This window comes from Manacus vitellinus, unplaced genomic scaffold, assembly GCF_001715985.3.
Source record: "Manacus vitellinus isolate BGI_N305 unplaced genomic scaffold, ASM171598v3 scaffold_2_pilon, whole genome shotgun sequence".
Classification (NCBI taxonomy): Eukaryota; Metazoa; Chordata; class Aves; order Passeriformes; family Pipridae; genus Manacus; species Manacus vitellinus.
In genome coordinates, this window is record NW_021940208.1 from 15,702,350 (window position 1) to 15,724,079 (window position 21,730).

Here is a 21,730-nt window from a genome sequence, read left to right on the forward strand (position 1 = left end):
TTAGGTGATGGAGTAATTTGTTTTACTTGCATCACTACACTAAAAAAATAGATGGCCTCAAACTATTTCAAAATCCTTAACACTGGCAAATTAACATGCTTGAAGCCAGAAACCAATCTCATTTCCATTGTGGTCAGCAAAGACTAGAATTTTCAAGGTGTGTTTTGATGGATGCGCTGCTTGTGTCCTATTTTTACAGTCCCAGAACTGCAGTGATATCTGCTTGTCGGTCACATTATCATGATTATATGACAGTTTTATTGTCTAAATGATGCAAACATAATTATTTAATAAACCACCAACTTAACAATCAAAATTGGAAGAAATTGCACAAAGAGGTTGGGGAGTCTCTATCCTTTTACAAGTTTACAGAACTTGCCCAATTGGACAAGCCCTGAGCAATCTGGTTTGCATTTCATGTTCACCCTACATTAAACAAGAGGTTGGACTATATGGACTCCAAGTTGCCTTCAAACAGATTCTGTAATGCCATGATCCCAGGAAACAGCTGTAAGCTTCAGTGCACAGGTAAACTTTTCTGAGCCCTTCCTTGGACCCAACTTCCTTGAGCCTACTAATCTTGCTTAAGCACCTTTTTTAAGCACGAACTGCTTTACTGGGTTGGAACAAAGTTTCTCAGTCAGTGGGCATTGAAAGAAGCTTAGGAAAGAATATAATAAGAAGGGAAAAAAATTATCTTTTTGTAAGTAAATGGGCAACTGGAAGAATAATAGCAGCATATCCTGTGACACATTTTTTAGAATCATAGAATCATAGAATCAGTTGGGTTGGAAGGGATCTCCGAGATCATCAAGTCCAACCCTTGATCCAACCCCACTGCAGTTACTAGACCACGGCACCAAGTGCCACATCCAGTCTCTTTTTAAAAATCTCCAGGGATGGAGAATCCACCACTTCCCTGGGCAGCCCATTCCAATGTCTGACCACCCTCTCTGTAAAGAAATTCTTTCTAATATCTAACCTTAACCTCCCCTGGCACAACTTGAGACCATGCCCTCTTGTCTTGCTGATGGTTGCCTGGGAAAAGAGACCAACCCCCACCTGGCTACAACCTCCTTTCAGGGAGTAGAAAGGAGAGTGATGAGGTCTCCCCTGAGCCTCCTTTTCTCCAGGCTGAACAGCCCCAGCTCCCTCAGCCTCTCCTCATAGGACTTGTGCTTGAATCCCTTCACCAGCCTAGTTGCTCTTCTCTGGACCTGCTCCAGCACCTCAATATCCTTCCTGAACTGAAGGGCCCAGAACTGGACACAGCACTCCAGGTGTGGCCTCACCGGCACTGAGTACAGGGGAAGAATCACTTCCCTGGACCTGTTGGCCACGCTGTTCCTGATACAGGCCAGGATGCCATTGGCCTTCTTGGCCACCTGGGCACACTGCTGGCTCATGTTCAGCTTCCTGTCAATCCAAACTCCCAGGTCCCTCTCTGTCTGGTTGCTCTCCAGCCACTCTGTGCCCAGCCTATAACGCTGCAGGGGGTTCTTGTGGCCAAAGTGCAGGACCCGGCACTTGGCCTTGTTGAACCTCATCCCATTGGAATCAGCCCAACTCTCCAACCTATCCAGGTCCCTCTGCAGAGCCCTCCTGCCTTCCAGCTGATTGATACTCCCCCCCAACTTGGTGTCATCTGCAAATTTGCTGATGATGGACTCAATCCCCTCATCTAGATCATCAATAAAGATATTAAACAGAATTGGACCCAACACTGATCCCTGGGGGACACCCCCAGTGACCAGCCACCAACCGGATGCAGCACCAGTCACTACCACTCTCTGGGCCCAGCCCTCCAACCAGTTCCTGACCCAGCATAGGGTGCCCCTGTCCAAGCCGTGGGCTGCCAGTTTTTTCAGGAGTATGCTGTGGGAGACAGTGTCAAAGGCCTTGCTGAAGTCCAGGTAGACACATCCACAGCCTTCCCCTCATCCACCAGGTGGGTCACCTGATCATAAAAGGAGATCAGGTTGGTCAGACAGGACCTGCCCATCCTAAACCGTGCTGGCTGGTTCTGATCCCTTGTCCATCCTGTAGGTGCTGTGTGATTGCACTGAGGATGATCTGCTCCATAACCTCGCCAGGCACTGAGGTCAGGCTGACGGGCCTGTAGTTTCCTGGGTCCTCCTTCCGGCCCTTTTTGTGGATTGGCGTGACATTCGCCAACTTCCAATCATCTGGGACCTCCCCAGTGAGCCAGGACTGTTGATAGGTGATGGAGAGAGGCTTGGCGAGTTCTTCTGTCAGCTCCCTCATCACTCTAGGATGGATCCCATCTGCTCCCATAGACTTGTGGGGATCCAAGCAGCTCAGCAGGTCACTGTTTCCTTCTGGATTACAAGGGGGTTGTTCAGATTCTTGTCTCTTTCTACAAGCTCCAGAAGTCAGCTGTCCTCAGGACAACCTGTCTTACTGTTGAAAACTGAGACAAAGAAGGTGTTAAATACTTCAGCCTTTTCCTCATCTTTGATAACTATATTCCTGCCCATAGTCGGTAAAGAATGGAGGTTTTCCTTGCCCCTCCTTTTGCTACTGATGTATCTGTAGAAGAACTTTTTGTTATCCTTCACAGAGGTGGCGAGATTCAGTTCAAGTTGTGCCTTCGTCACTCTAATTTTCCTTCTACATCACCTAACTATATTCCTGAACTGTTCCTGAGTAGCCAGCCTTTTTCTCCATAATTGGTAGGCTCTCTTCTTTACCCTAATTTCTTTCAAAATCTCCCTGTTCAGCCAGACTGGTCATCTTCCTCGCCGGCTCGCCTTTCGGCACACGGGGACAGCCTGCTCCTGTGCTTTCAAAACTTGCTTCTTGAAGTACATCCATCCCTCCTGGACCCCTTTGTTTTCAAGGGCTGTTTCCCAGGGTACACTTTGAACCAATCTTCTGAATAGGTTGAAATCTGCCCTCTGGAAGTCCAATGTAGAGGTTTTATTGATGGCCCTCTTTGCATCCCTGAGTATTGAAAACTCTATTATTTCATGATCACTGTGCCCCAGACGTCCACTGAGCACCACATCTCCCACCAGCCCCTCTCTGTTTGTGAACAGAAGGTCTAGCAGGGCTCCATCCCTGGTAGGCTCATTTACCAGCTGGAGTAGGAAATTATCCTCTGTACACTCTAGGAATCTCCTAGACAGCCTCTTCTCCGCTTTGTGGAGTTCCCAGCAGACATCTGGCAGGTTAAAGTCACAAGTTCACATTGCATGGGATGCACTAAGTATTACAGAGCAGTGAAGTGACAAGCACACTTATTCCCTTCTCACCCCCTGAGAGCCCATGACACTTACTGCCAGGTATCTTTTCTGTCACCATTCTGTCGTTCATACGGCAGCACTCTCCTACCAGCATTGTTTGTTCTCTGGCTCACTTGTGCAGGACTAGCGTCCTAGGAAAACACCTCAGATAGCATTTACTTAACTGTACGTCATCTGATCTTTTCTCTACTCCCACCCAAAGTGGATATAGAATAATTAGGAAAGAAGACAAGAGAAGAAAATGAGACTGCATCAAGACCTACCACTGTTTTCATAGATGCAATATCTAAACAGACTAGGACTCTTTAGCGTGGGACAGAGGCAACTTAATTGAAGATTAAAATATTTACAAGACTGGTAAGAATAACAAATAGCTGTTCAAACAGGCACTACTGCAAGACACGAAATTAGCAGGCTACACAAAAGGAAAAAGTGAAACGCTTTCACACGATACATGGTTGATCTATGGAAATGCATGCTAAATGATGCTGCGGATGCGAAAGGCAATTAGAAAAAAATCACAGAAGGAAAGCTGGACACCAGATGAGAATGTCAGAGAACTATCACTGTTCACAAATCAGAGACCGGGTTAGTTGAGGTCTTATTCTGACCCTCTACAGCTGTTCTTACAGCTACTATATTGCCATTCTTTTTTAAAATTAATCGGTTCTAATGCACTCTCAGTGTTCAAGTAAAAAGCAATTACACTGATCCCAACTCATCTGTTTATAGCTATGCCTTGCACAGTAGGTCAGCTATTTTAACTTATTTCCCACCATTTTTTAAACCTTCATCCGCTCTTTCTAGTAGGGAGTTCCTATTTATTTCACAACATAGTATTCTGAAGTTTGCACTTCTCCATACCTGCAGTTTGTAGTTTACAGTGCCCTTGTAAGCCTTCTTAAGGGTCACCAGCTTCACTCCATTACCACTTAGTTGAAATGCACCAGCCTAGAATATACTAGCAAAATATTTCTTAGGTTTCCTAAAAAAAGTGCCTCTTTCTTTCACATTGTCAAATACGCATTAAATTAAATAAGCATTTAAGCATTCACCTCATCAGCGCTGTCCAGAAAAAGGACAGAAGACACACTCTACACCCCAACTTTTTATCATCACTTCTATTGTATTGAAACCTTGAACAAATACTCTCCTTAGCTTCCTCTAAGGATGCAATTCATGGCCCAAAGTAGCACATTGACCAGTGCACTCTCACCCTTGCAGTGTTTCAGTCAGTTGTATAAATCAGCTCTTCAAATGAAACATATGAAAGATCTTTGGTAGAAAGCCTGAGGTCCCAAAAAGAAACCACAATTAATTTGGGGCTGTCAAGTTAGGAACTGGAGGGTTTCTTCTAGGAAGAATCAGAGCTTTAAAAAAGTATACTCACAGATATTTAGCAATAATGACCTAGGCATTTATCATCTCCAGGCTTCTTGCAATTAATTGCAACGATGAATGAGGGCAGCAATTCTAGAAACCATAAATAGCTCACAAATCAGAAGCCTGTCTGGCTTAGTCGGCAACCTCAGACTGTGCTCAGTTTTCTAGATCCCACTGGGCAAAGCAAACTTCAAAGGTTTGGTAGCAAATGATGAGGCCTTTTATAACATTGGCTCATGCTCCTTAGGAAACAATTGCTTTCTGAAACCATAGCCTCCCACAACTAGTCCTCCAGCAACAGACATTGCTGATTTTCCATCAAGAGGGGAAAACAAAGCAGCCAGACTTTCTGTAGCTGGCCCATGGCTAGAAGACAAGCCCTAAACCAGGCAAATCTAACATCTTAGATTCTTAGATTCACATTTCCCAACAAAAATATTAGCAATACTGATAGAATCACATAAAACTTGTGAAAATCATAGCTGTTAAGACACCTTACAAACCAGCATACTATCAAAGTACAAGTGAAAAATACCCATTCAACAGCCCAACTCCTTCTACTCGAAAGGTACTACCCTACGACAACTGTGATGCAGAATTCATTAAAGATCCTGCTAAAATGACCTTGAGATGAGTCAATTACCATAGGAGAATAGATGTGTCTGACTGGGGTAAACATATCTGGCATCACTATTTTTAGTCTTCTGCAGCATCTTTCAACACTGAAAGATATTTTCTATAGAGAAGTTTTCTTCTTATTTCAAGGCTGATATAACTTGGCTAGGGAAGAACTGACATTTAGGAAGTTCAGTGTTCTGCCATTTCCACAGTCCAATTTGAATTCTTCTTCTTTTGGCAGGATCCATACAGGTGAAAATTAGAATCATGAACATTCCCAACACTTATGTATGTCTGTGTGCACCACAGGCTCCAAACAGAAGGCAAAAGCTTGGTTTTGCCACAAATTCACATTATCAAATGCCAATTGACAGAAAGACTGTGGGATACTGTCTTATACTTCCTCAATATCTTAGTGTCAAGAGGAAATCAGATACTCTGCATAAAATATATATTTTAAATTTAACACTAGCCATAAACTGTCATGCATGGTTTAAGGACCAGCTGTTTGTAAAGAGAGTATGGTACACTTTAAGGTCAGCGAAGGGAAAAAACCCCTCCACTTCAATGTTCCTGTTAACAAAATGTACTAAATATATTTGAAGTTGCAACAACCCATGCTTGACTCAGACTCGGTAAGCTGGTAGGAAAACTTGCCAAGTCTGGCTGGCTTGCCAAGCTCCAGGGGTTTGCAAGACTCAGCTCCAGTACTGCTATGAAAAAATGGGCCCAAAGTTATTAAACCTCTTTTCTGGCTGGAAAAAAGAAATCTTTTCACTTTAACTATTACTTAGCTGCCAAAAAGCTGGAAAAACTTATTTGTAACTCAGCTACAAAATATATATTTTTCTCCCAAGGAAAAAGAAGTCCAATTTAAAAGTAAAGAGATTCAGACCTAAGGCTGAAATCTGGGTCAATATATTGCTGTGCTTTATTACAGCAGATATTGCAAAGATGTGAAACCAGTAGGTACTGTGCAAAAAGAAACTGGAACATGTTGCAAACTGAAAACTAGCCCATGGTTCCTGCCTTGAAGTGTGGCTGCACTCTTTAAATAAGAAACCCCACTGCTGAGGCACTTGATGCCAGCTGTGATGTGGGCACTTTGCCACTAGAGAAAGAGGAGAGGGAAATAAATCAGAGGTCAGCAAAAGCCAACAGATGGTAATACTTGGTTAATATTGACTTCAGCTGCAGGCGTGCCAAAAGATCTCAAGGTAGAACAGTCCTGCACTGCTGTTTTGAGCCACCCAGCCCATCCACCTGCTCTAGAGTATATTTTGAGAAAAGATCAAGTATTATTTTCAAAAAATATTCCCACTCGAGCAAGTTGGAATGCAATTTTAATTGCATTATTGCTTCATGCATAATTACTGCAAAATTAATGCCTGAAATAGTAGGAACTAATTTATTTAAGTGCTCTAAGGCACTGGGATAGCAAATCATCTATTCTAAACGTGTATATTTATGAAGTCTTGATAATAGACAGCTTAACGAGTACTAGAAATGTTTTTGCAATTCTGCTAGAGGGCACAGAAAGCTAATGTAGTCAGGGTATCAACAATTGCCACAGGCACCAATTACAGCCAGACTGGATGCCTTTATTATTCAGAAATTAGTTAAATTCTCAAAATATCCTCTCTCAGCACACACACATTTTGCATGTTCTTTACCAAATAGGCTCATTTACAGTTTGCCCAATAAAGCAGGTTTGTGTGTCTCCTGTGCAGTTGATTAATAATGTATCCTGATTTAAAATCTCTCATTACAGATGTCGCTCTCAATGCCAGGCTCTTATTCCTGCCCAAATGCTCACAGCCTTAAAATAATCCCTTCATTAGAGAATGTACAGAACCAATTTTATAATACAGGTAAAGCATCTTGGTAATAAGATTTGACAGGGTAGGCATGGCTGCCTGAGACTCAGTCTTCATTTGCTGAGGAATATTTCTCTCGCTCCTTTTATTCCCCCCAGTGTTTATTAACTCTTTGCTGAAAAGAGATTGATATTTTACAATTGAAAAGCATTTGCTCTAGGCCTGTGCACCCCAAACAAGTGCCTATTCAAGGTTAAAAATCATCTCCAGTCTTGTCTGCTAGTGTTAAAAATTATTTTCAAAGCTTCATGCTGCTTTTGTCTCATTAAAAAAACCCCTATGCATTGACTGCAATGTTTTGTCAGGTACATACTAAAGAAGCCAAGATAACAGAGATTTCCTAGCTTTAAACACTGATTTATTAAATAAGCCTAAACAGCAATTATTTCTTCTGTTGCTGACTTCGTAGGGTTTATATAGCAGAGATTTTATCAGCTTTATCCTTCTCTGCTTATAGAAGAAGCATACGTAGAAAATTGTATTCCTTCTTTATACAAGTTGTTTGAGTGCTCCTCTAACCAATATCCTTTCCCAAAGCACAGGTAACACTCAACAGGAGGTGCACAGAGCAGAATAGAAAAGAGGAAGGGGGCAAGAGGAGCCTCACCCCACACTTAAACACACAATTCTTAAAGTTTAAAATCCATGGAATAATTCTGAAGACTTAAAAATTAAATAAGAAATAGTAAAGTTCTGTTTTTTTCCCTCAGTAGTTAAAGAATAATCATGCTGCTTGTCCTGGGAGTTTTGAGCATTGTGGAAAGATACTACACCTGCAGAAGACTACACAGTATACATCAAAGGACCTCGCCACTAAGACGTAAGAAGTTTGACTCTTCCAGCAACACTTGGCCCCAATATGCTGATTAATGTGTTTAAAAAAATCAACAAAACATAGCAGGCCATGCAAACGCCTTTTGTGAGGTGGTGGTTTACTTTTTTGTGTCCCTTGAGTTACACAAACATCTCATCAGTATGCCAAATTATGCTTTTAATGTTTACGTCACTGGTAAAATGAATATGCAACCCATTAGAACAAATTTAACAGAGCTGTAATCTAACATTTTGGGTTTTTCTTAAACCTTATGAAACAAAGCAGAGAAAAGGCAAGCTATTTCTCCAGCTCTTTTTGTATTAAGTATTCCAGGGACTTAATATTTGCCTAGCACACTAATTGCTGCAGAAGCAAGCCTATGATAACATGATAAGAAATGGCCTGCCTTGCCAAAGGGCAGGTGTACTTTCCAGAAACTTTGGATGAACTTAGGAATCCCTCAGAACACTCCCCTTCAACAAAGTCAGCTCTTCCCAGTTTGTTTTTCATCCTTCCTTAAGTTTTCTGGAGTATCAAGAAAGCTGAGATTGCTACACTAAGATTGTCTGATTTATAAGGCAACAATCTTGAACTCACAGGACTCACACAGTGACTTTCCAAAACTCAAATTATACAACAACATGGCTCTGGACAGTTCAGTCAAGCCCTGTCAGGATGCAGAGCTTCAACATATCTGCACAGTCAAAGGGATCTAAAACCACAGTTAGAGCAAGGCTACCAGGACCGATGATGCTGGGAAATTGCTGATCATTTTCCAGTGCCCTGCTCTGGCTGGGAGTCAGACTGAGACAGCTGGAAGGTACACTAGCTGAGAGGAAACAAGGCAGGAGCTTGTTGGCTACATCCTACTCCTATCCCTGCTTGGGGAACAAGGTGGGCTCAGCTGCTTGGTTACTAAGCTGGAAACATCATGCCAGGCTGCCATCTGCTGCTCAGCAATGCAAACTCATGCCATGAACTCCCAGTACCATCAGCCTTTCTTTACAAAGCAAACACTACTTGTAACACTCCTTTATTTAGCAGCAAGAAAGCAACTATAAAGAAAGGTTTCCACTGACATGGAAGATGCACTTATGCACACAAGAGTGACTGCAGGGTTGGAGTCAATTCAGTAGTGATAATTTTTTTTTGGGGGGGTGGGGGTGGAGGGGGGTTGTTTGGGGGTTTTTTTGCCTCCCAGATTTGCCTGATCAAATTCTTTAGTTGCCCTTGAGTACTAGCATATAATTGTGGAACTGAGAAGTACAATATGACTATTAATAGCTTATGGTATCTCCTCAGCACATAATCATGCCAGACTGGTCTTGCTACAACTTTCACAACTGTGTAAATGACTCACTTCACAAAAGAGAGCTAAGTGGTATCTTTAACCAATGATAAAGTAATAGAAGTGCTTTAGGTTTATTATTCTTAATTTGTTCTATAGTGCTGAAATAAACAGATAAAAAAAGATAGAAGTTAAACTATTTACATTAATAGGTGAGAAAACATCAACAGTTTCAGGTAACTTATCCACCCAACATTTTGCTAAGCACTTGGGATCCATTAAGAAAAAATATGTCTGAAAGCAAAAAAGGCAGCATTTGAAATAGAAGATTGGGGAACTGCTGAAGAAAGGATGTTACTACTATAAGCCAAGTAAGGGCAATGGAAAGAAAGCACAGAAACAGCTACAAAAAACACCAACCAATCTGATATTGGACATACAAGCAGAAGGAAAGCCAACAAAACACACAGCACTCCATGAGTGAAGCCTGATAATGCCACAAGTCCAAAGAGACGCTAAACGCACCAAGGTTCTTGATACCTGGGATGTATACTAGGGCTCACTGCAGCCTGAATAAAACACATCATCACAGACTGTAACAACAAAATATTTCAACACCTCTCATACCAAAACAGGAAAATACAGAACACAAATCTGGCCCTAGAAAAAACTACAGATAATGCAAAAAGATCCCCAACCCACCCCCCCAATATTGTGTGTATCTGGTAAGAGGAGAGTAGAAATCTCAAAAAGCAGTACATAAATACCCAAATTAGAACTGTCTATCTCTGTGGAACACTGGTAGAATACACCTGGGTCTGACTCCAGCTGGAACTGGCCTTACAGTACCACACATTCTGCCACATATACACACACACATGCGATGAAGTGACTAACAAGCAGCCTGTTTCTCTCAAGTCACAGCATAATGTTTTCACATCCTGTTAGGTGAAACACAACAAAATCCCAACCCCAGACCTCATTCCTGTAGTAACCCAGGATAGCATTGCAAGAACATAGGAACACGTAGGTTTTTTTGAATCCAGAAGCATTAACCCTTTAGGTGCAGAGGTTACCAGGAAGGAGCAAGATAGGTATTGAATTAGAGAAAGGACCATGTAGAATGGTGTAATTCATTAAGAAAACGGTACTACTTTTGCTCTTAAGTTTGCTTCTTCTCGTAGCATTGTGTGGCTGGCAGTTTCCATTTAATCTATATGTTGTTTAATGAAGTAGAGTTACCAATCCATGTCCAAATGCACTCATTTGTACCTGTATATGGCACAAACGTCACTAGGATAAAAATTAATATGGAAATCAATATTCATTTAATGTAGCTAAAATACAGTTGTGCATTCTTATTTCTTTGATATGAACCTAGGCAATGTCTTAGAGTAATAGGGATTATTTTAAAATTTCCAAGGACCAGATGCAATCCCAGAACTGACTGAATAAAGCTGATGGTGACCAAGACCCTGTCACTATTCAGCTCCTATCTTATAGGACATTTTACTTCAATTCTTTCTCTTCTTACTTTTCTTCACACAAGTCCCTTATGTTACTGTTATAAAAGCAGGTTCACAGACTTTGCTTTTCTTGTCACCACATAAAGGAATCCTTCTGCAGAGCTGCTGAATTAAGCGTAATAGGAGCAGTTCTGTAGCAAGGTCATTTCAGGTCTGGAACTGCAGTCCCCTTAGGATTCCCTGTTATGGCTACATGAAGTGCCAGGTTCCCCTTGCAAGTCTGTTTTTTCCCTCCTTTCTCCCTATGAAATAAAATTCAGTCTCTCTAAGACCTTGAATTAAGCTACTTTTATCCAGGAAGTTTATATGAAGTTTTCTGACAGCTTGGAACCCAAAGAAAATAGCAAAATTAGCAACAGAAAAAAGTCAAATCACTACAGAAACTGCAGCCCATCTTCTGTCATACTGACAAGAGTAAACCTTCACAGGGGTAATCCCAGGAGCAGCCCATGTTTCTCATTACCCACAACTCTATTAGCATTTCAGCACAGAGACAACATTCTAGCCCAAAATTACCAGGGCACAGGATGCAATCTAAAAAGCTTCCCACTACTTTTATTGCATTTGTTCCATTTCTAGTAATACAACCATTTTCTTGGTCAGTGGGAGTCTTAAAACAGACAGGACTTAGCATTTTCCTTTTTACATGGCTGCTTTTAAACATGCTACTCCTTCTCTTAAGGCTCCAAGACTAGTTCACAAAAGGTCTGTCCCCTGCTCTCTTTGCCTCTCCTCTCATGTAGAAAATATATACAATATTGATAACTTAAGTCTAAATTTATTTCTTTACGTGCTGGCAAAAGCTAAAAGAATTGGGTCCTAAACATCTTTTGCCAAAATATGCAGCACATTGTAAACATGTGCAATCACTTCACTGGTAAATTACTCATTGATGTACTTCTCACTAAAGAAATAACGTTTGAACTTCTCTTGGAAAGCGATTAGCTTGCTTTCACTGTGATACGTACAAAGAAATTCTTGGTAACCCTTTAGAGCATTTGCTGTATCTTCTCTTATATCTGTGTACAAAGAAAAATCAAAGTAGCTAGGAAAACACCTTAGATGAGAAAATGGGAGGCAGGGACATATGTACGGAAAGCATCCATACCATGATTCACTTGATCTAGCTGCTGTACACATCCCTTCTAGTTCTTCAACAGTAGTTGTACTTCAGAACTAGATTCAGGTGCATAAAAGCACCTGAAGAATGCAGGAGGGCATAAATAGATGTGTTCTATTTGCAAGCCAAATGAACTGAATGCTGGGGAGATGCATTTTTACACCCTCTTAATGAATTCTTGGGACAGAGAACTCTTCCAAACACAGCAGAGGTTCCAAAAGACATCTTCTGTATGAAAACCAACTATTACATGAAAATTTGCCTAACTAAATCATAGTTATGGTTTTCCCTCTCTTGCATTCTCCCCTCATTCTAGATAGGAACAGCATACATCTTTAGTAAAGTAGCTCTTCCTGGTGCAGAACGTTGCCATTTAACATCTGAGTGAAGACACAATAAGACCTTTAAATAAAATAAAAAAAGAACCATCACAGCATATTATGTAAACTGAAGGCCTAGAAAATAAGAGTAATCAGCTGTATGGGGAAACTTCTGTTCAAGTCATATATGTCACAGATTCTTTCCTCCCTGGAAGCATGTATCAGTGTTCCTAAGATCCGGGTTACTGGGAAAGGGCTCAGCTTCCTGAAGGAGCATCTCAATTCCACAAAGAACTGCAAATGCTAACTTTGCATAAGAGTATCAAGACAGTCATATCTATTCAAACAAATGGCTCATCCCACCTCGGTGCCTATTTTTAACAGTGCATGCATACATGCCAAGCCCTAGAGCAGGCTATGAACCACACAGTTTGCAGGTAATCACCCAGTATCTGGAAATATCCAGCTTTATGGATATGCTACATGCCTTGCCTGTGTAGTTACCTGCAACAGCTCTACTCCTTTGTGGCTTTCCTGTTTCCTCTTTAGCCCCTGCAACACAACACCTTTTGACAAGGAGTTTTAGGTAGGGTTCAAAACAATGAGCTCAAGGTGCAAGCCTTGATATGAATCAGAAGATAGTTCAGCAGCTGACGGGTTTATTTTTTAGGACCTATCTGGCTAAGAAGGAAAAGGAACATTGAACAGGACACCAGTGAGTCAAGTGAAGTGGAGGGATTGCCTTGAAATTTGTGGAGAGGCATCGACCAGCTGGTTAATTAGTAATATCGAATACTTTGGTGTAACAACAGATTTTTACCAACTCTACCTAGAAAATAGGGCTAGTGACCAGTATATATGAAAGAGTGGTAACCCAGATCACCAACACATTTTTCGGGGCCAGAATGGGTGAAAAAATATTTGTCCTAAACAATGCTTCTAAGAGGTAAAAGAAGTAGCCTTTTAATCTAGGCATTAGAAAGATTATCCATTGGCAAAAGCATTTAAGCTATGAAATGCCTTTCACTGCATATGGCCCACAGCTTGTCTGAAAACTGTCACCCTCAACACACGTAGCCCTTTAAGCTATCTTGGTAGGCTTAGTACCCTCAAATATCCTCTTATCTTGCCCTATATCCACAACACGAGACCTCACTAATGCTATAAACACAAATCTCATTCTTTCCAGTACTTCTAAGTGTTTTTTAAAAAAACCCCACACAGTTGGCCTACTCAGAACAAGCACAAAGGGCCATAAGACAGTGAGCCCTGCTATTCCTCCAGGTGCTAGCACTGAGCAGCGTGGACACAAGCCAGTCCACATCTATAAGCCTGGTAGTCAGCTCTCTGGAAAAACTGAAAAACACAGCATGGCTATCACTTCCTCAAAAGACACCAGAGACCCATCTGGAATTAAACAAGCAAGTCACCCTTGTATTGCATGGGGCTCTCCCAGCCTCCAGTCTCTCAGGAGCACTTTCTCAGAAACAGTCATTTCAACTCCAAATGGAATATCACAACAGACAGCAACTTAATGTTTTATTTAATACTATCTACCATACTGCAGCACAACAATCAACTCAGTTTTAAATGCAGGTTTTAAGTCTGTGGAACAAACTATCCAGGCTATCATTTCGTTTAAATCAGGCTTAGAGTGCTCACAGAACATTTGGAACCAATTTAAGTGGATTTACTATCACATTGCAGTTAAACCACTGTAACTTCCTTGTGTAGACAAGCCCATATGACAGGCAAGAGAACATTTGTTTATAGTTTGGATAACTATATGAGGAGAAGGAGGATGTCAGAAATAGCCTTTGCTTCACTGTGAGGGGATTTCAGCTCTGAAGGTTGAAAGGTGGGGGAAAAAGCTTATTATTTTGCTTGCACTGTTCAAATATTAGAAGAAACTTTAAACCACTTTACACTGGGATCTGTCTCAGTCACTCAATTTTAACAACTGAGAATGTACCACTACATACAGCCACGTCCAACCACTTCTGGAGAAATACATCCAGAATATACGTCAGACTTTCTACCCTTAGTAAACTTGGCATTTTTCAGGTAAATTATAAATATAAGTAATGCTTTTAAAACAAAAAATTTCTTTTAATCTTGCTTAATCCCCAGAAACACTATCCAATCCATTTTCACTGCTATAATGTCAGCTCTTCAGATCACTTTAAGATGGCAAGTGGTTACTTAATCAGTGATCTTGCCATTTAGAAGCTGCCATTCACAGCTGGGGATTTTTTTTCCCTATCAGTGCTGAAAATAAAACACAGACAAAAAGCCCCAGCCTCAGAACCACTGTCTGTATGACACTTGTAATTCCCGGACTGCAGTAGGATGGAGGTCCTTTGTAAGGGGCTGACACGCAAACATTTAGCCCTCAGTGCCTTCAGTCATTCCTGGGGAGCTATCCTCCATCTTTGTCTTACTAGTATCAGGTTCTAGCATGAACACATGCTCCTTTTACTCAGATACTACAATGTCCTAATTGAAGACTACTGTATATTTTCTTTTAGAGAGGAAGGGAATTTGACAAGAAATATTTCCTAAAGTAAAAACTACAGCAGCTTAGGTTTAATCATCTGAATTACCTCACAATCAACATGCCCTCTTTTGTGTCCAAGTATTATCCATGCTTCTGAAACAGAGCACAAGTTATTTCAATTTTCAGCTGAAATCACCACCCTGATCCCAGAACTACAGTGCAACATTTTACATGTTTCCAGACTTCAAGTTCAGATACCAAGAAACAGACCTCACACAAGAAAACATGTAATTAGATTCTACAGAAGCTTCTCCCTTCTTCCCACTGTTAGAGATATGTCCAGAGATTTAAGGAAGTGAGGAGTTGCCAGGGCTACTGTTGGGTCCTTTTTCATGTAACAGGGTGCTTCTCTGAAGAAACCAGTTTATATGACTACTTTTGTGCATTGGGAACTCTGAGTTTTCCATGATTAAAAAAACTAAGAACAAAGCACCTACACAACAAATAAAGGGCATTCATTTGATGTGGCAAGTTCACAGTATGACATACATATGCATACTACTGAACTGTAAAATCAACTCATTCTCATGGATAAATCTGCAGGATAAATCATATTTCAAACAAGATACTGTACTCAAAACTGCTGTGTTAGTTTTCCCAAAAAATTACCAGAAAAGTGAATATTGGTAGTTTCAGGTTTTAATTCCACTCAGCATCAAGGTCTCTCACAAGAGGTGTAACATGCAACCCATAGAAAAGTTGTTTTGCTTTGTATAGAAATTTAAAAACCTTTCAAGGTTATTTCTAATACAACAAATGCTTCTTCTAAACACAGCACTAAATTTAGAGTTATAACCAACAATTCCAATGTCTTCCAAAGATTAACCATATACACTGAAGCAAATCCAGCACTGCAAAGTAATTTACACCTTGGCTAATTTAAAAAAACCATACACACAAGTATGGCAGTAAAGCATATTGCATGCAATTTCTCAAGACCGAAGTGCTCCTACTTGCCATACCCATTGAAGACATATTTCTCTTAGCCTGCTCTGCATGCATTGCCATCAACTTGGCAAAATTACAGATATTACAGTGAATTCATTAAATTCCAGTATTCCAAAAAGCCACAAAAGACATTTGAGTCACAACAAAGTAAGTAGCTCACCTTTTCACAATTACGTTTTTAGTAATTCCTCTTACGTTATACTAGATTAAGACAAAACACAACCTTTGTCAAAACTGGTAACACATGAAATGATAACATACTTGAGACTACAGTATAGTAATGATCACGTTACTCATATTTATGGAAATCTTAAAATAATCTCTCAACTACACACAGCTTAGCTGTTGGTATTTGAAGGTAAAACCAAACCTTGCTCATGAAGATCTTCATCTATAGCAGTAGTTAATTAGATCACCTTCCTCGCTATCAAGAATTTTTTTAATATTAAGCTTCTAAAGCATTACTAACGTCACTACTTTACAGTCAGCATCAAAATACAAAGGACAAGGAAACAGCAGTGTCTTCATCTCTGAAAAGGTTTTCCCCACCCTGGCACCTGTATTTCACCTGAGACAAAGAAACCAAAGAGAAGGCACCTTACCAGAAAAATTAAAAGCAGAACATGGACTTGAGATGGGTAACCTGTGGGAATTTGTGGGAAGAAGTCAAAAATACATTTGAAAAGTATGAGGGGGGAAAAAGTGTTAATGTATTTCAAATGGAAAAGGGTCCTGTGGTTAGCAGTGGTTGCTGAAGAGTGAACAGAACCTTTTGGCTTTTTTTTCTCCTTTGTTTTGTTTTTTTAAATAAAACTGACTTATAAGCCTTCTGCAAAGAGTTCTATAGTTTAATAATTTAGCCCATGGATGATGCTTTATTAACGGCATGCTTCAGACGTTATCACCAGAAAACTGGATAGAAGCCCAGATGTCTGGTTTAAGACCATTTTTATTTCCTACATTTTCAAAACATTGCATGGGGCTTTAGCTGCATGACTTAGATGAACTTAATGAGAGTCATGCAGCTACGCCTACATATGCTGCTTTGAAAACAGAGACGCACTGGTTTGGGTTCTGCTTTTCTGAAGCTCTCCCTGCAGTGATTTAAAGGTGTTTTTTTCCTCTCAGTCTTTTCTCTAAAGGTCTTCTACGCTTCACCTCACCATGTCTGACAGATAAAGAGCTGAAAACTTTGGACACTTCATTTTTTAAAGACGTCAGTATTCAGATCTTGTGCGGTATCAAGAAAACAAACAGTAAACAGCCAGGCAATCAAATTCAGCCAATTGTGTGTATGTGCTCAATTTAACTGCAATGGGTTACTTCAAATCAGAACAATGCTGTGGGCACTGCGCAGAGTTAGAACTCGGTATTAACATATGTCATTTATTATGATCGATTCCTACTTACTGTAAATCCCTTTAATACCCACACATGATCAAACTTAATATAGGTTATCAGGTTCAAATCAAAACTTCAGTATATATATTGTATTACACACCACACATCTCGATTGGAAAGCCATGCCATAAATCATCAATTAAGAAAAAAGCAAACCATATATGATAACTTACAATCTATTTAATAAAACCATTTTGTTATGTGTCTGTTGAAAAGCTATAAGAATAATTTTACTGTATTTTCATATTTTCAAATAGTTGAAAATACAGCTTTGCTTATTTTCTTTTATTTTCTTTAAGCATGAGTGTTAATCCTTCCCTTTCCGAGCTTATGAATTGCCTGTTTGAACAAGGGCCCATCTCAGTCAGCTGGCAATTTGCAAATCTGTCTTCAGGTCCGAACAGATCAAGCCTGAGAAAGAATCAGGACTTCACTCTAACCTCTCGATTCTGCAGTGACATGGCAATCAAAAACTAACGGGGAATACAAAGACTCACTTTTACATTTTCAGTACTCATATTTTATAGAAACATATTATACAAGATACCATGTAAATACTTAACTACATTATAACAAGTTCTGAGTAAAAGATCAAGTAACACAAGCAGAAGCACTTCAGGGAAGCCTATCTAGACTGGAAAACACATAAATAATGTGATGAAAGAAAGATTATCTGTGGTAGGCCAGCACGAATAACTAGAACACAAACAACTGCAGAACAAGGGTGCCTTTCCTTCATATAGGAAAGACATATAGGAAGACATTTGTACATCAACGCCAATGATGCCTAAGCTACGCTTCTGAACTGTGTTCATAATCAGTGTAATTATTACAAAAGCCATGAGCCCCTAGGAAACACCTTCCAGAAGTTTAGAGATCCTCCTGATCGTGACCAGCAGTAACACGACAGAGACTACCACACACACAACAGTGAGCTTACTTCCCTGTCGGATTTAGCCAGGATGGCATTTTCTTCAAGTTTCCTGCATTTCCTAAGACCCCTGGGCTCTAGAGAGACTCATTCTTACTAAAAATGCACACACAGTGCATCTTGTATCATCCCTAGTGACAATCTGTCATCCTTCAGGCATTCCCCAGCTGTCAGTTTTGAACATTATTGATTAAGTCCTTTAGTGCACTGAAACATATTATGGAATAAGCTATTATATTCTTATATTCAGGGGCATTAGGCTTTTATATTCTTTGCTAGAGAGATTGGGTGTAGGTAAATGACCAGAAATAGGGCAGAAAGACAGGCAGACAAGCTTTGAGAGATGTGTCACTAGTGCACAGCACAGGTAAAGAAAATGTAAAGCAGGTATCAACATAATGGAGAAGTGACCACAAATGACTTGTTGATGCAAAAGAAGTTCTCATTCTAGGAAAGAAGGAAACAGGGAGATGGTCTAATTTTTTAACTGTTTCCTACACCAAGTAACAACATTTTACACTCATACCACAGAGAAAACTGATTAGGCTGCATCAGATTAATTTTCCTAAGGCTACAGATATTTTTTAGAAGATTCTATTCATATCACAAAGTTCACAAAGTAATTCTTGTTTCAGATCTTGGGAAACCACCACCTCAAATTCAAATACTGAAAATATTAATTGCAATATCCTTGTTCTACTCTATTCCTTTTAAGTTTTCATTAGCAACTGATTTCTTTTAAAGATGAGGGATATTGGGAATTACCAAGTCTGACACACTGCAACTATACAGTCTCCTGCTGTACATACAATGGGGATTTCAAAATAGTTTGGGAAACAGGTTTAGGCAAGAGTAATGCAAATATAGAAATAGCTCCTCTTTGAGAAATACATCAAGGATACAAAGAGACATGTGCATCCAAGGGAGTCAGTTCAAAATGCTTTTCAGGAAATAGCTGAAATTCACTTATCATTAATAGATAAGCTATTAATTCTCAAACGGAACTGTGCTGGACTTCCAGCTGTTTGAAATACTTAAAAGAAACCTGTAAGTTGGTTTTCATTTTTGTACTACTACAACTTGTACCTTTTTTTTTTGCCCTGCTCCTCTTCCCCAACACAGTAGAACAGCTGTGACTGACAACTTCTATAAAGGTACCTTTCTGCTTTACAGCATACACTAAACATTTTTATGACTGGTAAAACAAGACACCTTCAGGTGGTGCACATGCAAACATGCACATTCAATTCAGAAGGAAGCCTTTTATGGACTGGAAGGAAAAAAACCTGAGTGCTACAGAACAACATGTGCATTTCTAAGAAAATGCCTTAAACCTCTAATTCTTCCCTGATATAGTTGCAATTAGTCTCAGACGTTGCAGCAGCAAGCACCTGAAGAATGCTGGTATTACCCCAAATTATTTTTCAGGTATGGAACTTCCTGGAACGGTTTAGCAAAAGCAGATAATTAATTATTTTGGGGCACTTCTACAGGACCTGGGCACCCAGTGGAGGAAGTGTCCAACTCAAAATTTATGCCAGCTCCAGAAGTGTTGACAAGACTTGCTAATACTTTTTAAATTTTACTTTTTACAGTGTTATCACACAAGACTGATCTCAGTACCAAACTGCACAAGCCAAGGCCAGGAGAACTTCATATCTGCAATGGAAGCAGGAGCTATTTAAATGCAACATGCCCTTTTTTTAGGATATCATTATCTGTATACTGCTAAGCAGGAAGTCATCTGCCAAAACTGCTTTCTGAAATGAGACACATACTCACTGCAGGAGTTGATGTGACTGATGCCAGTGGGGGAAGGGGAAATAACTGAAGCCTGGCAGGTGAAAGTCTGTCCCCATTTACTAGAATTAAATAGTAATTGCTTCTGTTCAAACAAAAGACAGCAGACATTTCCTGCCCACCAGAGTGGCTTCCAGCTATATCTCCAAATGGAGAAATATGATAATTAATATTTTATCTATCTTCATTATTTTTAATGTGACAGCAGATGTGGGAGTACTGCTAGACTTTATATTACAGGAGTGTATGTAGCACCAATTTTCCTTACAAATGAGAAGTTTAACTAAGGGCCTGAACCCCAAGTAGAGTTTGTTGTATCCAGAATTTCTATAATTTGCTACTGCTTTGGGGTTGCAATGCAAATCTGTAGATTTGCATCTTCATAAGAAAGGAATAAGAAATTTAGTAATCAATCTCAAGTGAATACTAGTGTGGGTAAAGAGAGTACCTGAAACATCTCATGAGCATGATTCCTCACCGACACTGCAGTAAAATAAGTAGGAAGACAGATTGAGTCAACACAACCAAAACACCCACCCAAGAAACAACAGTCACCAACACTCAGATTATGATGCACCAGCTACATGAAGAGTGACAGGCAATGACCAGAGGAACTGTGTTGAGTTTCTCAAGAACAGAGCTCTCAGGAGATCATAATTTACTGACCTGACATGTTCTATAGGGAACAGTCGGACTAAAAAATAAAAAATGAACATCAAGCTTTTGGGCAGACAGTCCTTCATGCTCATGAGTAGTTCCCAGGGAGTGTGGCTATCCTGAGAGCAAGCAGAACTAAGTCTCATTCATTAGAAACCATGTATGTACCCGCAATGTATATAGGTACCAAAATCAGCATGCTAAAAGTTGCATTAGTCTGTGTGTTATCCTTTTAAAATATAAACAAGGTAATGACTTCATCAGTGAAGAGACAACAGACCTTCACCTCAGGAAGGGAGGTTAATTTAAAGGGGAGAGCTTTGTGCCTATCCAAATGGCACCTCCTTTCCCCCTACAGCCAAATTGGGCTTTATAAAGCCCACAGAGATCCTTCACAGACCACCAGCACACACTCCCCTTTCTTCACCAAGTCCAAGAATGGAGGGCTTGCCAGGCTTACTTGTAACTTTTTACATTCCCAAAAGGCAAATATATACGGATTTCCAATCCTAAGCCATATTTTAGTGTTCCCGTTTTTCCTCTCATGCCTTCCCTAAAATTCTTTCTCAGCAGTATCAGTCATCTTGTCTCATATCCCTTGAAGCACTATCCTGGTTTTAGGTAACAGTCCTCCTTGTTCCCCTAGATTCACCGCTACCACTTTCTTATTTCAACTCAGCATTAGTTAGAATCTGCTTAAAAAATTGTAGTAACTGCTTCCAAAGAACTAAAGTCTGCCAGAACTTTCATTGCTATCATTTTATCACTCCTCCATTGCAGAAATACCTCGTATTTTAGCACAAGCCAGCTCCTCCTTGTTGCCCAGATGGCCTAACACACATTCTTTAAGACTTCCACACACCTACAATGCCACAAATCACACACCATAAAATCCAGTAATTGTGCATATATTTTGCTAAAATTATAGTCTCTAATGCATTCCCAGTTTTTGAGATATCATAGCTTTGTTATGCATATGAACAACATGGGGGGCATAGAGAAAGGGTTTTTTGTTCAGATGTGCCTTTGGGATCAACTACCATTTCTCAGCTTCCTTCTTTCTTACCTAGGTCTGTGTTTGGGATGTCTTTGAGTTACAGATACCAAGGCAGCCCAAAAGGGGAAAATTGCTTGATTATAAGTCCCCAAGCAGTTATGCCATGTGATTACTACAGATATCGTGAACATCAATTCATGTCCTTTATTTGCTCTATCTCACAAAAA

General features: G+C 40.1%; 1 protein-coding gene across 3 annotated transcripts in view; it reads right to left on the reverse strand.

Annotated features, from left to right (window-relative positions):
• ATP8A2 (ATPase phospholipid transporting 8A2) overlaps nt 1-21,730 on the reverse strand; it is a 295,712-nt gene that overhangs the window by 111,559 nt on the left and 162,423 nt on the right. The gene's annotated exons all lie outside the window — the stretch shown is intronic.